Raw genomic sequence first — 13,794 nt, forward strand, 5'->3', positions numbered from 1 at the left:
CACCAGCGTTGTATCAGATTCTAATTAATGCTGATTGTCTGCCGGTAGACAAAAAAAGTACACTGTATAACCCTTTTAATCAAAAAACATTGGACAGTTGCCTGCAAAATTTGTTTTTGTTTGGACCACTAGGGGAGAAAAGAACTCCACGACAAGCTGACAGACACAGTCGTGACAAATTATCACTTTATGATGTTATTGTAGCTAACATGTTGGCAAACAATCCAAAGCAACGTTAGCATTCATTTGGAGTTGTTCCACCAGACGAATGTAAGCACAATATTCACTCTTCTGTTAGCTCTGTGTTGGTCTCCACCAACTGTTAAGAAAAATATCTGGCTCTCTAACTAGATGTTCCACTTTCTTGAGAATTTCTCCATTCTCACTAAATTCGTCTGTCTGTAATTTGGTGCTGGGCAGGAAGTGTATAGTGGGTTCCTCTTAGCTTGTTTGTGGCTGTCTGCTGCTGTTGGAAACAAGACGAAAATAGCAAAAGTACCATAAAACCAAAAACAAGAGCTGAAAGAGGCTAAAACTCCACAGAGCTGTAGAGTTGAATAATAATTCTATTTGGGTTTGTTACTGAGCGACTACATTACAGAGTCCATAAACTCATTGTAAACATTTTTTAATTGATTTGTGTAACCTTAAATATGTTATGCACACATACAACACATATAAACCTACAAACAAAAAAAATGCAAATACAGGAACACGATAACCACAAACAATGAAGATATGGTTAGGATTTAACTGAAAATACGTTTTTAGTTTGAATGTCATCAGACTAAAAGGCAGCAAAAGGACACTGCTGGCTGATTTCCTGAGTCCTCAGAGTTTTCCTGAGGTTTCTGGTGTGCATGTACATGTACATATACTATGCAGTATACTGTGAAAACCATAATTCTTCTGTCAACAGTTTTGCCTTAAGTATGTAATGAGTAGAAAAGCCCAGCAGAGGGGAGCAGCACCATATTACATAATGCAACAGGTGGTTAGAGAGGCAAAATTATTTTGTTTTCACAGCCTGTTGAGTTTAATGACTGAAAAGCCAGAATACAATAAGCACACTTTATGAGCAGTCAGTTTCAAATTTGAAAGCTGGTGATTAAAGCAAATGACTTATAGAAGAGTCAAGCGTTCATTCTACTCAGTGATGTTTTTCAGCTGCTCTGGTGTTCTTCAAAGAGACAGCGAATCTTGACAGTAACTGATAACTTCTTACATGCTTTTTAACTTTAAGAAATGTCTAAAATTTAGATTTTAAGTACCAACTTGTCAGTTTAGGATTTAGTCAGACATTAAAACATGATCAACATACTATAAATTGTCATGAATCTACAATTTTAACTGTTTTGATTACATTTAGGCCTTAAATGTTAGCAACAGTGGTAAATGTGAAAGATGTCCTGTTTAAAGTTTTACCAGAACCATAATTGTTAATATAAAGCCCAGAATCATGAACAAAAAATTCCAGTTCTATGATAAGAGAGATGGAAGATAAGTGATAAGGAAGTTAGAACTGACAGCTCTGACAGGGGAAAGATAGATAAAGACAGATGAGACAAAGGATAGACAGATGGGAAGAGACTGACAGCTACATTGGCACATATAGTGAGGCAGATGGACAAACGGATAAACTCGGGGTTAGATCAAAAGGCTGACCAAAAGAAAAGAACCACGCAGATGGACATGCAGTCAGAAAACAAGAATGCAGCCCAGCCCGACCATACAACAAGCGAGGACCTCGACATTGACAAAAGATTTGATTTAACACCACTCTGACACAGCTAAAACAAAAAATAACACCCTAAGCTTCACAAAAGTAGTACTTGTTGCTGGGTTATATTAAACACTGTAGTTAATTACATTAAATTATTCTGACACAAAAAGGCAAATAGCACATAGATGCAGACTGAAAAGTAAAATACCGGAAGACAGATAACAAAACTCTGTCTGTCATTACTCCCGGGACAGGCCTGGCTGGTGTTCACTGCTCGTCTGTTGCTAATGAGACGTTCAGTACTGCAGCTCTTCCAAACTGCAACTAGCAGGTCATGGTCAGAAAGGGGGAGGCTGGATTTGCCCAAACTGGAAGTCTTTGCCCTTTTTCAAAGCAGTAATTGATGTCAGCGTTGTTTGTCTGACAACAAGTGGACTGGACACCAACTGCCACAGTTTTAATTCAAATTGTCTTTGTCATAACACAAACAAGAAGGGATATGATTGGTTAATTTTGTTTTGAAGACAAAGGAACCAGGCCAAAGGTTAAATTTACCACATAAATAAAATATCTATTCTGTTGCATTCTATTGCGACTAATGTTGTGAGTAATGTGAAACAAATGTATTAGTCATATATGCTGAACCCATTTGAACTTTGAAAAAAATGTTTTATTGCATTTTTCTCATATCATTATGGTCATCACATTGTACTTCTATTGTGTATTGAGTAAATTGGAAATGTGCCATACTTATGCGTCACTGGAAACATTATTGACATTTAAGTTTATTAGGTACTCTGTTACAATCGAATGCAATCCAATATGACACCCCTGCAATAACCTTTGGGAAGCTTAAAATCATCTGTTTCAGTTGACAAGAGACGTTGCCTCCATCCTGAGGAGGCTGTAGTCGGTTGTGTTGGACTGCATTAAATTGAGAGATGTGCTTTTCCGCCTCTATCTCCAGGCACAAAGGTGGATAAAAGGTCACTGCTTTGGATAATGAGATGCGCCATCCAATTTATTGTCTGCATAAAGCAATGGAGCCATTAATGGTTTAATGTGTTTATGTTCTCACATAACAGGTAAACTAATTATATAAATAAATCAGCTTCCTGTGTCATGAAGCATTAAGCCAGATAAGTGAGTAAAATATGGAGGAGCTTGCTATACTTCCACCCATGTCCACATGTGGGGGGGCATAAAGTTTTTATTCAGCAAAGGTATCCAGATTATTAATGATTTAAAGCCCATTTCCTGTGTGATACTTATGAAAAATGTAAGCTGTTTGGACAGCCCATCCTGACCTGTTTGACCGTAAAGAGTTAGTCAAGGACCACAGGAACAGCATCTGTGGACTGGCTGCTACATTCATAGCCTTTGTTCACAAATGTACATAAATAATGTGCGAAAACACACTTTACACAAAATGCCCATCGTGTCCAAGAGTTGCTGTTAACACCAGGAGGCTGCAGTACATATTAATGGTAAATTGAATCCATTTTATCTTTATGTGTTTTGTCAACACTTACCTCTCTGTCCACTCCTAAAACTAAGGCAAACACATATAATAAAAACAAGAGAGAGAGAAAAAAAGATTGTGGTTGGATTACCTAGAAATTACAAACTACAGTAATAAATAAAGTCCCCTTTTTAAAAACTGCTACATAAATCAAAATCGAGTATGAGGACAGTGTTCCATCAACTAATAGTTAATTATTGGCTTTTATTAATAAACCCATCCATAGTTTAGTCATTTTGTACATTAATGTCACTGTAAACTAAAACTGCATTGACTCATTAAAAAACGCATAGTTTGCAGCTTGCAAAATTAACAACCATATCACCTTGCTATGCCAGTTTGATACAAAATTTCATATGAAAAGAGATGCAAATATCCAAACCCACACAACCCTGCTGCAGTAGACCTGTATCTGTTTTTCTATGCCACATTCCTCAGACCTCAGACCTGGGATCAGCGTTGATAGCTCAGCCTCTGTAATCCCTCTACATCTACGATCCGCCCACTCCGCCGCCTGATTGACAGCCGGCTCCTCCAACGAGGCGGCGGCCGACTTGTCTGGCCTCCTTCCTCCCCCCCTCTCCTCCTCCTCCTCCTCGTCCCGACTTTGTTGCTCTCTTGCCCCGCTAGCTCGTCTCCAGTCTCTCCGGGGGGAGCCGAAGAACAACTCGACAAAGTCCCAAACATGGAAGGCGACAATATAATAATGCCTGTTTGACTCGGGGAGATTTTCCAAGGTAAGTTTGGTTCTTTTTAACTGTTCAAACCGAGGGGGAGGGTATTAGCGGCTAGGAAGCTGTGTGCGTGTGGGGGGCGAAAAGTTTATCCGCCTCCCTACACGGGACAGGCGGGAACAGAGGGACATTTACTCCAATGTTATTCACTGTAGGGATGTGTCATGTTGCTAGCTTACATGTTGTTACCTCTATAGCCTGTTTAGCACCCTGAACACTTGTTATATATCATGTATTATTTAATTATAAGCCTTATAATTATGCCCGCAGCAATGTCATGAAGTTTTATGTCTTCATTCTGTCATGTATGGTGAAACATGCCTGGTAATTATGAGATAAACTGAGTGTGTTTTCTTCACTGCTGATGAAACATGTTGCTGCAGCTGTGTTCAGATTTAATTTCGACATTTTGTTGATGAAGTTGGTACGAAGCAAGAAGTTAAACACAAGCAAAACATCAAATATTCAAGACTATTGGCTTGATTTTACATTTATTATTATAGTTAATACAGCGACAAATAGCCTATGAAAACAAAATCTTTGATTTGACATAGTTATAAGTAAGCTGATGTGTTGTTTTAGTGATAAGTGTAGTGTGTGAGCTGTATGTTTGTTTTATTATAGAGATAGAAAGATAAGGAGCGCAAACATTACAAAAACTGTTGTTACATTGACTCTCATTGATTATTCTTCTTTTGCTTCTATCTCCCAGACACAAGCACAGAAAAACATCTGGCATAGTATGAATGGCACTTTTAAATCATGAGTCATTCGGAAGCACTTCTTAGTCTGATAAACAACATTCATCTTCATCCTTCTCTTTCTTTTTGTATATTTACATGCACAACCATAGTTCCGGGGCAACTGGAGTAAAGGTTTATGGACTAAGTACCAGTTTAGAAACAAATACTGTACACATGTGCACAGAGAGAGAGAGAGAGAAAGACAGACAGAGACAGTGGGAAGGGGTCCCACTACAGATGTGCATTCCTCCAGCCTGTGGAGTGATGAAGCCTTTAAATAGAGCTCAACAGGAATGCAAACAGACCAAGCAGAAAGAGGAACCCTGGGGGCGTCTCAGGAGTAGGAGAGGGAAGGTAGGTGGTAGAAGGAGCCAGCATGGAAACGAGGCTGCAAGGTCTTTTGCTGAAAACTATCCAGCGATAATCCAGCGTCTCCCCCGTTAAAAGAGAAATGCTGGTCAAAGTTACGTAAGTTTGAGGTGAAGTTGTTTAGAAGTAATGTTGCGATCGGTGTTCTGGTATCACCAGGTGATGTGCACATCGCACATCAACGGCAGAATTTGAACCTGACCCAAAAATCCTTTTAATGTGACGTCAGTGTGTACAGACATTTATCAACCTGGCCTGCCTGTGATGCTTCAAAGGGATTATACAGGGAGAAGATATGATGCGAGCACAACAGCAGTGATTAATCGATGAGTCAATTGAAAGATTTTTTTTATTTTTTTTTGTAATCATTCTAAGTCTTTCCAGCCTCTTGTGTGAATATTTTCTAGTTTCTTTAGTGTGATAGTAAACTGAATATATTTGGGTTGTGGGCTGTTGGTCGGATAAAACAAGACATCTGAGGTTTCGCCTTTGGCTTTGGTAAACAGTGGATTTTCTGACATTTTATAGACCAAACAACTAATCATTTAATTGGAAAAAAACAACCTACAGATTAATCCATAATGAAAATAATTGCTAGTTGCAGCGCCAGCACAGAGCACATATTGTACAGGGCACTGAGGGAGATTTTCATTATTGTGTAAAAAAAAATCTTGTATTTCAGTTCTGAGTCATCAGTTTTGTTTGTCTTTTTGAAAAAGCTGACAGAAAAAGACAAATCTGATATAAACCAGTCATGATGAGTATGGATGAGAGGGATTTTTTCCCTGTTGTATTAAGCTTAAAAGTTGCTCAAGGTAATATTTGTTCAGCGCAGAGGAGTCATGATCATTTGTTTGATGGTGGGAGTTTGGCACATGTTACCGTCTTTCAGAGTGAAATTGTCAAAATCTCATTTGGCTGATTTATTGGGATTGGGCCGACTTCATTTTGTATATTTTTTGATTTTGACATTCCTGCTTTTTTTTGTTGTTTTTTTGAGCCAAATGGCTTGTCACTGTTGGTAACTTGAGAGGAGGAAAGAATTCACATTCATAGACTGTCGGTTAACCAATTCATGTCCAGTCGACTACTGCGCTCCCATATAGCGGTGAAACCAAAATATAGAATTAGTTAAGCCAATCTCAAGATGTTTTTACACTGGTTTACAGTGCTTCCCAGTTTGATTCTATGCAGAGAGGTTGGAGAGAAGAGCCAAAACACCTGACCACTCCCTGCAGCATCTCTGACAATACCGTGGCCTAATCAGGAAGATGTTTATTAATTGCAAGTTTGTCAGATTCCCATTGCTTTTCAGAAAGCTGGTTTTGCAACCGTCATGCCAGCAGAACATCAGCTCCCCCACTCTCTTAACCACTTTTACCACTGTGAAACTTAACTGTACACAGAGTGAGAAAAACGAGAGACACCGGGCACCTCGCTGTTTACCTCTGGGAAGTTAGCCTACCCTAGTCTACTGTCTCTATAAAAAGAACATCGGGGTGTATTTTTTGCTTTCCAAACATTGTGACTGAAAACAGAAAAAAAGGATTTAAAAATACTCTCAGGGAACAATCGCGCTCTTTGGACTCAGGTTTTACAGGCATCCAAAAAAGGAAAGGGAAATCCATGGTGATCTCTGAGAAAAGTGAAACGCTTTCATTCAGGCATGGCTGACGATTCCCGTGTTTTGACAGACACCATCAGGGTGTAAGATAAAGTATAAGACACGGACATTTACATGACAGTTCGCGACATCATTCGGTTTCTAACGTGTGAACGGGATACAGAGGGAAGCTGGGTTTTTTTAATAAACATGTTGAGGAAAATCTTAAAAGTTAGAGCTTGCAATGGAAGTGTAGACATTGAGGATTCAAGGCAACTTTTTAGATACTATTTGTTTAGTATGGCCTTGTGTAGTTACATAAACTGCAGAGTGGTTAAGGTCATTGCGTGCATTTATCAAAATACTGAGAAATTACTCTTACTAAGAAAATCCAACTTTTGACAATTCTTCACTAGAACACATTTACCAAGAAATTTACTCCTATTTACAGTTAAGCGTGGGAGTAACTTTTAAGAGTATCTTTGAAGTAACTACTTAATTAAAAACATGCATGCTCAGAGAGGAATAATCAATAGGGAAATGTCCATCATTTCTCTTTCTCTTTCTCTTTCCCTTCGCAGTTTTGGCAACGACACAGTTAAACTTAGTGTGGCTCAGTTCATTTTCTTACAGCTCAGTTCAGTTAAACTCACCTCCAAACACCTCATTCTAGTTTGAGAAAGGTACTGTTATTCAGCTGGCCTTTAGCTTCGCCTGATTCCCTGCAGACAGCTCTCACTGGCAGCCCAATCGCTGCTCCAGCTCCAGGCCAAAAACCACATACACACGCACGCACGCACACACACACGCACGCACACACATGCACAAAGGCTCCACATAGACCTTGACACAGACTCATGCATGCACATATGCATACATAGGCACAAACGCAGACGATCCAGTACTTTTGTGCGTACACACACACACATACACACACACACACACAGAGCTAAACTCAGTCCAAGCCTCCATACTCTCTTCTCCACACTCATATTTCACTAGTCACACACGGAGGGCCCATAGCAATCAACTTTAAATTAGAGAGAAAGCTGCTCCAAGAACTCGAGCGCTGCTTGCCAGGTCTGAGGCCATACTTCTCTTGGTGTGTGTGTGTGAGACAGAAAGACAGAAAGAGCCAGCTTTTGATATTAAACCAACTCTGAGGGGCCTAGATTGGGGTTTTTCTCCTCCTCTCTGCTGCTGTTGAAACAGTTTATCCCCACTCATACTCACCAAGAGCTGTGCTCAATTGTTCGGTACTTTTGAGGAGTTATTTTGTGACAAAGAATTGTAAATTATTTAATTCCAAACTGGCTTGTTCATTTCTACTTCTACCCAGATTGTCTGCATTTGCTACAGTTCCCACAGCTCCAAGCCACAAGGTCAAACCACTTAAGTTGAGCTTAGCTTTGTGGTTTGGAGTTGTGGCTTCTTTTGGGGTCAACTGACCAATAAAGATAGTGATCGTGTTGTGATAGTGATAGTGAAGGTGTAATATTTGCTAGATGTTAAGAGTTTCTCTCTCTATGAAAAAGTTTCAAGAGAGAAATTAGTTGCATCTTTTAGATAGGAGACATTATTTCAGCCAGCCGATTAAATTCAACTAGTTTACCTAATTCAAGGTAAAGCAGCAATAGCTGTTCCCTTAATATGTGTGTTACAGAACAGAAAATAGCTGAATATGGATGTATGATTCAGGCCTGGAATTAAGTCACTTTTAGGGCAAGGCTATTTTGGCCTCTGATAAATACAGATTTATTAGGGCATCGTGGCCAAATTGTAGGGCACCATGGCCAAACCCAATGGTACTGAGTTTATTAAAGCTGTATACTGACTGTTTGAGTTTCTCCACAAAATGATGTCTGATCTTTTTTTTTTTTAAATGTGAACAATTCATTATATTAATGTGAAACTAATAAAGATAAAATAAAGTCTATAAATGGGATAAGGGTGATCAAAATGAATCTGAACAAGTTTCAACACCCATGGAGCTATTAGAATTTGAGTCTGAGATCATAGGAGCAGTAACACAAAATGACTTAAAACACTTTTTACATGTTAAACATATTACACAGTGATGAGAAACTTCTCAAGGAGAGACTAGGATGATAGCTGCCAATCATGTAACAGCTGACAGACTCTCCTGATCTGTCTTCAACTTTGAAACACGACGTGTATTAATACTGACACCGTACAGTACGTGTTTAGCTGCTTGTGCTTATCGCATAACATTAATTGTTAGCTAATAATAGCTAGCGGGTTAGCTGTTAATGTTTACGTTAATGTTGCACATATATTTGCGGGAGTGGGGGGAAATCTTGTGCTATAGTTGATGTCTAATGTCACTGGGAAACATGAGTTTGTTTATTTGCTGTATTGCATGTAGTTTTAAATAAGGAAATCTGCAACTTTCCTTTAAGGGCACAACGGCCGGTTCAAAACAGGGCATGCCGAACTGGCCGTGTGGGTAGTTAATTTTAGAAGGGGCATTGTGGCCACACTCCAGGGCATCCATGGCACTGGCTGTTTGGCCTTGTTATAATTCCTGCCATGATAATTATGATTTCCGTGAACAGGGGTGTCTCCTTTCTCCTTCATAAGTAAGTTTCCTACCTGTTGCCTGCAGAAATATTGTCTTTGGCACTACAGTTTAAGGCCAAAAGGAAGCATATTTGTTCATGGTTAGCCGAGACAGAGAATGCATTATTGTGGGTCATGGTGTATTTTTGTTACCTTGTTTTACATTTGTATATCTAACTAAATTTGCCATCCCAGCAGCTGTAAGAGAAGAAGCTCCAGGAGTATGAAGTTTCAAAGTGCACTTATGCAATGGATCAGTTTCTGAACACGAGGAGCTCAGAGTAGGTCTTAGTTCATTGTGGCCACTAATAATCATGTATTTGTTTCGTTAATCTTCCTGTTGTCCATCCTACTTTATCCACTCTTAGTACAATCTCTATCACACGTCTCAGTTTATAGAAACTGACAGTGTTTTGCTGCACATTTACAGATGTTGGTCTTTCTTAGCACCTTCAAGGCTGGTATTAGTTTGCGCGAGAGAAGACATTAAATACATTGCAGTGGTGGTGAAAGAGAGATACCAGTCCACTTATAATTTGTGCTAGTCCTTTGCATATGTTTGGCACGTGTGGTGTAGGAAACTAAGGAAAATCCAGGTCTTGCTTACATTTGCAATTGCATATATGTGTTTAAAATGTGTATATGGTTGTAAATAACAATACTTTCACATATGTGTCGATGAGAAGAGTAATCTTAAATTCTGCAGTGTCACAATGCTCACTAGGAATAGACAATAGCTAACTGTTGCTATCATCCTACCAGTCGTACTTTCTATTATCCAGAGATGCTTTTTAAGGAATTTTAGGGTCATAAAGGGTGATGTGATTATCCCCAGACAAAAAAAAGAATCTGAAAAATGTATTCTTTTTAAGAAAACAACAAAAGAAAAGAATGATAAAAATGTTTTGGGTGGTAATGGAAACAAAGAGAAGAGCACTCATCACCCTCTTCTGTGGCCAGCAGCAGTCAACTGGTTGGTGTTGACAGCTCCACCATGTGCTTATCACTCGTTGGGGTGAATAATTGTTAAGCTTGACTGCACTGACAAACAGCATACATACTTAGAAAGTTCTAAGGAAGCTTAATGTTTAAAATATGCTTCCTTCCTATGCAGATGTTCTGTATAATCCTCTGGACATCTACAGGCTTCCTCTACAGGAAACTACAGAATAATATTTGTATCAACTGGCCACGAAGACAGATAAACCCAAAATTCACAGACTGCTTTTGTCATAGAGGTTTTTGTGAAGTTTGCATTTATGTTTGACTGTGAGCATTCTTGCTACAGTCTTGCCAGTAAAAGCAACATCTATTAGTTCAGCAGTATATACTGTAACTACTCTGTCCTGTGCTCTGTTGACTGAAAATACAGCTTAATGGAGAGATTTTTTAAAGCTTGGTAGGATATTAGGCTGTGTTGGAGAAAAGCACTCTATTGATTGCTTTGGTGTAAAATTCTGCCTCCGAATCATTCGTGGTTACTTACTAAACCAGCACTAAGAATACCAGGGATTGATTTACCAGCTGCGGTGGTGAGAATATACCAATGTTTTGGCTGGGTAGTGTTGATTTACACCCTGCAGGTGTTAATATTTACCGCCACCGCTATCCTGAAAATGTCCTGTTTGTCAACCTGATGTCTGACACAAAATGAAAGCGATCCTTGTCTTTGTTCAGTGTAAGTAGTGGTGTTATGCTGCGGTTTCATGTCTTTCTCCATTACAAGTTAGGTAGCCAAGAAATTAGTGAGTTCAAATGGAACTGCCCAGGATCCACATTAACTTGTTTTAAAAATGGCAGACACTTTGAAGTCTCATTGTTATATTTCTCCCTGATGTGTGGATTTTCATATCAATATTGACGAGTTCTGAAACACGAACAGTACTTCCACAGTACTAAAGACACATTGTTTTGGGAACAGCTATCAGTAAATGCAGACAGCTTTGGCTAGGTTTGGACAGACTGGAGCTGGTCTGTCTAGGCTTTAGGAAAGTGTGGAAAATTTAGTCAGTGAAGCTTTGAGATATACTCTATTGTAAGAGGATGTTGCCATTGGCTATAAGGTTGCAGGTTGGGATTCCCCAGCCAGTGGGCACACAGTGTGATCAACTGTTGCTGTTAATTCACGTGACAGGTCTGTTGCATAACGGGATAAGACGGGACATTTCCTGGTGTGAATAATGCCATGTGTACAGGGTTTTCCGCCAGCGCATTGCAAGCCAGACTTGAGTCGACCCCCTTCCGGGTCTAAGCATCGGGGGATTGTTTTTTAAGATGTGTTTACTAAACTAAAATGTGTTACATAAGTAGCGTAGCTGCTTTAAGGAATAAGTGTTCAGCGAGTGTGCGGTCTAGAGAGAGAGAGAGAGAGAGAGAGAGAGTGTGTGTGTGTGGGACAGTGAGGCTGCAGCTACCAGAGCAACTCACCTACCATCTGAAGGAAGGCAGAGAGCGGGAGAGTCTCTGCCAAAAACAAGCACCGAGACCTGGGGAGACATGAGAGCCGCTGCTCACTAACAGCTAAACGTGTTTACAGCAGACAGCAGGAGGGAGGACAGACGTCTCACTCTGCTACTCCGTGTCACGGCCCCTCTCCCCTCACTCCTCATGCTGGGCCTAACAACTTTTCTGGTGGAAAGCCTGGTCTGTGTTTGTGTTTGGTAATCTAGAAGTTCACCCCTTAACTCTGTCAGTGTATCAGAATGCGCTCACAGTCTTTTGAATGATTAAATGCTTATGAAAGGCTTTGTCACCACGTTGCAGAAGGGGAAGAGTCAGTTTTGCATTATCAGACCATATTGTTTATTATTTGCATGGGATGGAAATTTTAGTTATGCTTATATCCTTTGTAGACCAAAGCTTGACTAGAAGACTTGATTTATTATTGTTACATTTTTCTTTATCTCTTTATTTTAATAGACAATGTCGGTGTCGTTGGCTTTAGTGTTCATTTAACAGCGTCAAGCACAGTTTAGCATTAATTATCAAGCTAACAGCTAGATGAGAACATGGAGCTTACAGTGATTATTCCTCAGTAGACTTTTTGTAGTTCATTGTGATGAAGTAGAGAGTAACTCATACGCTGACATGAAAACACAGCGAACAGTCACTAGAAGAGAAACTGACATAATCAAAATCATTTTTCCTGTTTACCGTGATGGATTTATCAGTTTTGGGCTAATTTTCTGTAGAGCATGTTTTTCATCCTGTATGTGAAAAAAAAAGATGAAAACAAGCCCTGATGAATCCATTTGTGCTGACTGAGTGCTGACACTTAAAGGAATAACCTGGAGTAGAGCAAAAGGCTCAGATGGTTGGCACAAACAAAAGCACTCCTATTAACTCTTTTATGTTGCTCTAAACAGGAGTTGCAGCTAAATGGTTGTAACAGTGGGTGGTCCAGGTTTTAGAGGCCACACATTGTTTGAAAATGTCACCGCTCATGACTCTGCGTAAGAACATCATCTCAGTACCTAAAAGTGTGAGATGTCTCAGAGGCAGAGAAGTATGCGGTTCAGTCCGGTAGAAAGAGTGGTGTCAGACCACATTGCTTTCATGTGTTTCTGCGGCAACAAGGCGGCTATTTTTACTCGACCGGTCATACATTAGTGATAGTCTTGTCTGTTTAAATCAGGTGACAGTCAGTTATGATGAAGCAAAATGTCTCAGGTGGCGCGAACGTGTGTGTGAGTGTGTGGAGTCGTGATGACACAATTCTGTAGGAATGTCTATGGAAGATAGGAACCTGCTCCGACCTTTAACATACATCTTCTTGCTTTTCCCTCTCTTTTTCTATCCTCCCAGTCTTGTTTCTCCTTTTGCTCATTTTCACCTTTAACTTCTTATTATTTGATTTGCTGTCTGTCAGCCCCCCTAGGCTTCCCCTCCCTCTCCGCTCCCGCTATGTTTGTTGTCTTCATGGAGCGTTAGCAGTCTTAAAGGAGGATAAATGGATGTTATCGAGCATGGTGATCATATCTGATTTGGCGGGCAGGTGACAGAAACAAAGGAGAATGAAGCCAAGACTTCAGTAGATGAGCTGACGTTCCTCCCTGCAGCCAAAAGTTTCCAAACTCTCCTTTTTTTTTTTTTGCATTCGATAAGGTCTGTTTTTGTCCTTGTTATCAGTGTAAACAGGAAAAAGCTGCATTAGTAGAAACTGGTTCTAGTGAAAACTGTTGTCAGGTAGCTTCAGTAGTTCATCACATGGGCGGTATGAGGACACAACCATGTGTCATATCGTGATGCTCATGTGATTCCTTATTTTGTCATTTAGGTATGAGTAACTACAGTTTCAGGTGTTTTTGTGGTTCTTGGGAAGAGTGGAGGCGGGCCTTTTTGTCCTCTGACCATATGTATTCTTAACACACTTATGTAACAGGAAGGGGGGACTGAGAGCTTGTGGATGTCAGCTCTCAGCAACACCATGTAAACGCATTGTATCTTCTGTCAACACATTGACGGCAACTACGTCAATTAGCACTAGATTCGCTGCAGAGAGGCAGGAAGAAACTTGAAAC

At 39.9% G+C, this 13,794-nt stretch overlaps 1 protein-coding gene across 1 annotated transcript in view; it reads left to right on the forward strand.

The window, feature by feature from the left end:
- Window positions 1-3,824: 3,824 nt before the first annotated feature.
- The window catches only part of il11ra (interleukin 11 receptor subunit alpha), a 48,578-nt gene continuing 38,608 nt past the window's right edge, over window positions 3,825-13,794 (forward strand). The window contains exon 1 of the mRNA XM_067575156.1: window positions 3,825-3,982. The gene's annotated coding sequence lies outside the window, so the exon portion shown is untranslated. The remainder of the gene's footprint in view (window positions 3,983-13,794) is intronic.

Source organism: Thunnus thynnus, chromosome 19, assembly GCF_963924715.1.
Source record: "Thunnus thynnus chromosome 19, fThuThy2.1, whole genome shotgun sequence".
Lineage (NCBI taxonomy): Eukaryota > Metazoa > Chordata > Actinopteri > Scombriformes > Scombridae > Thunnus > Thunnus thynnus.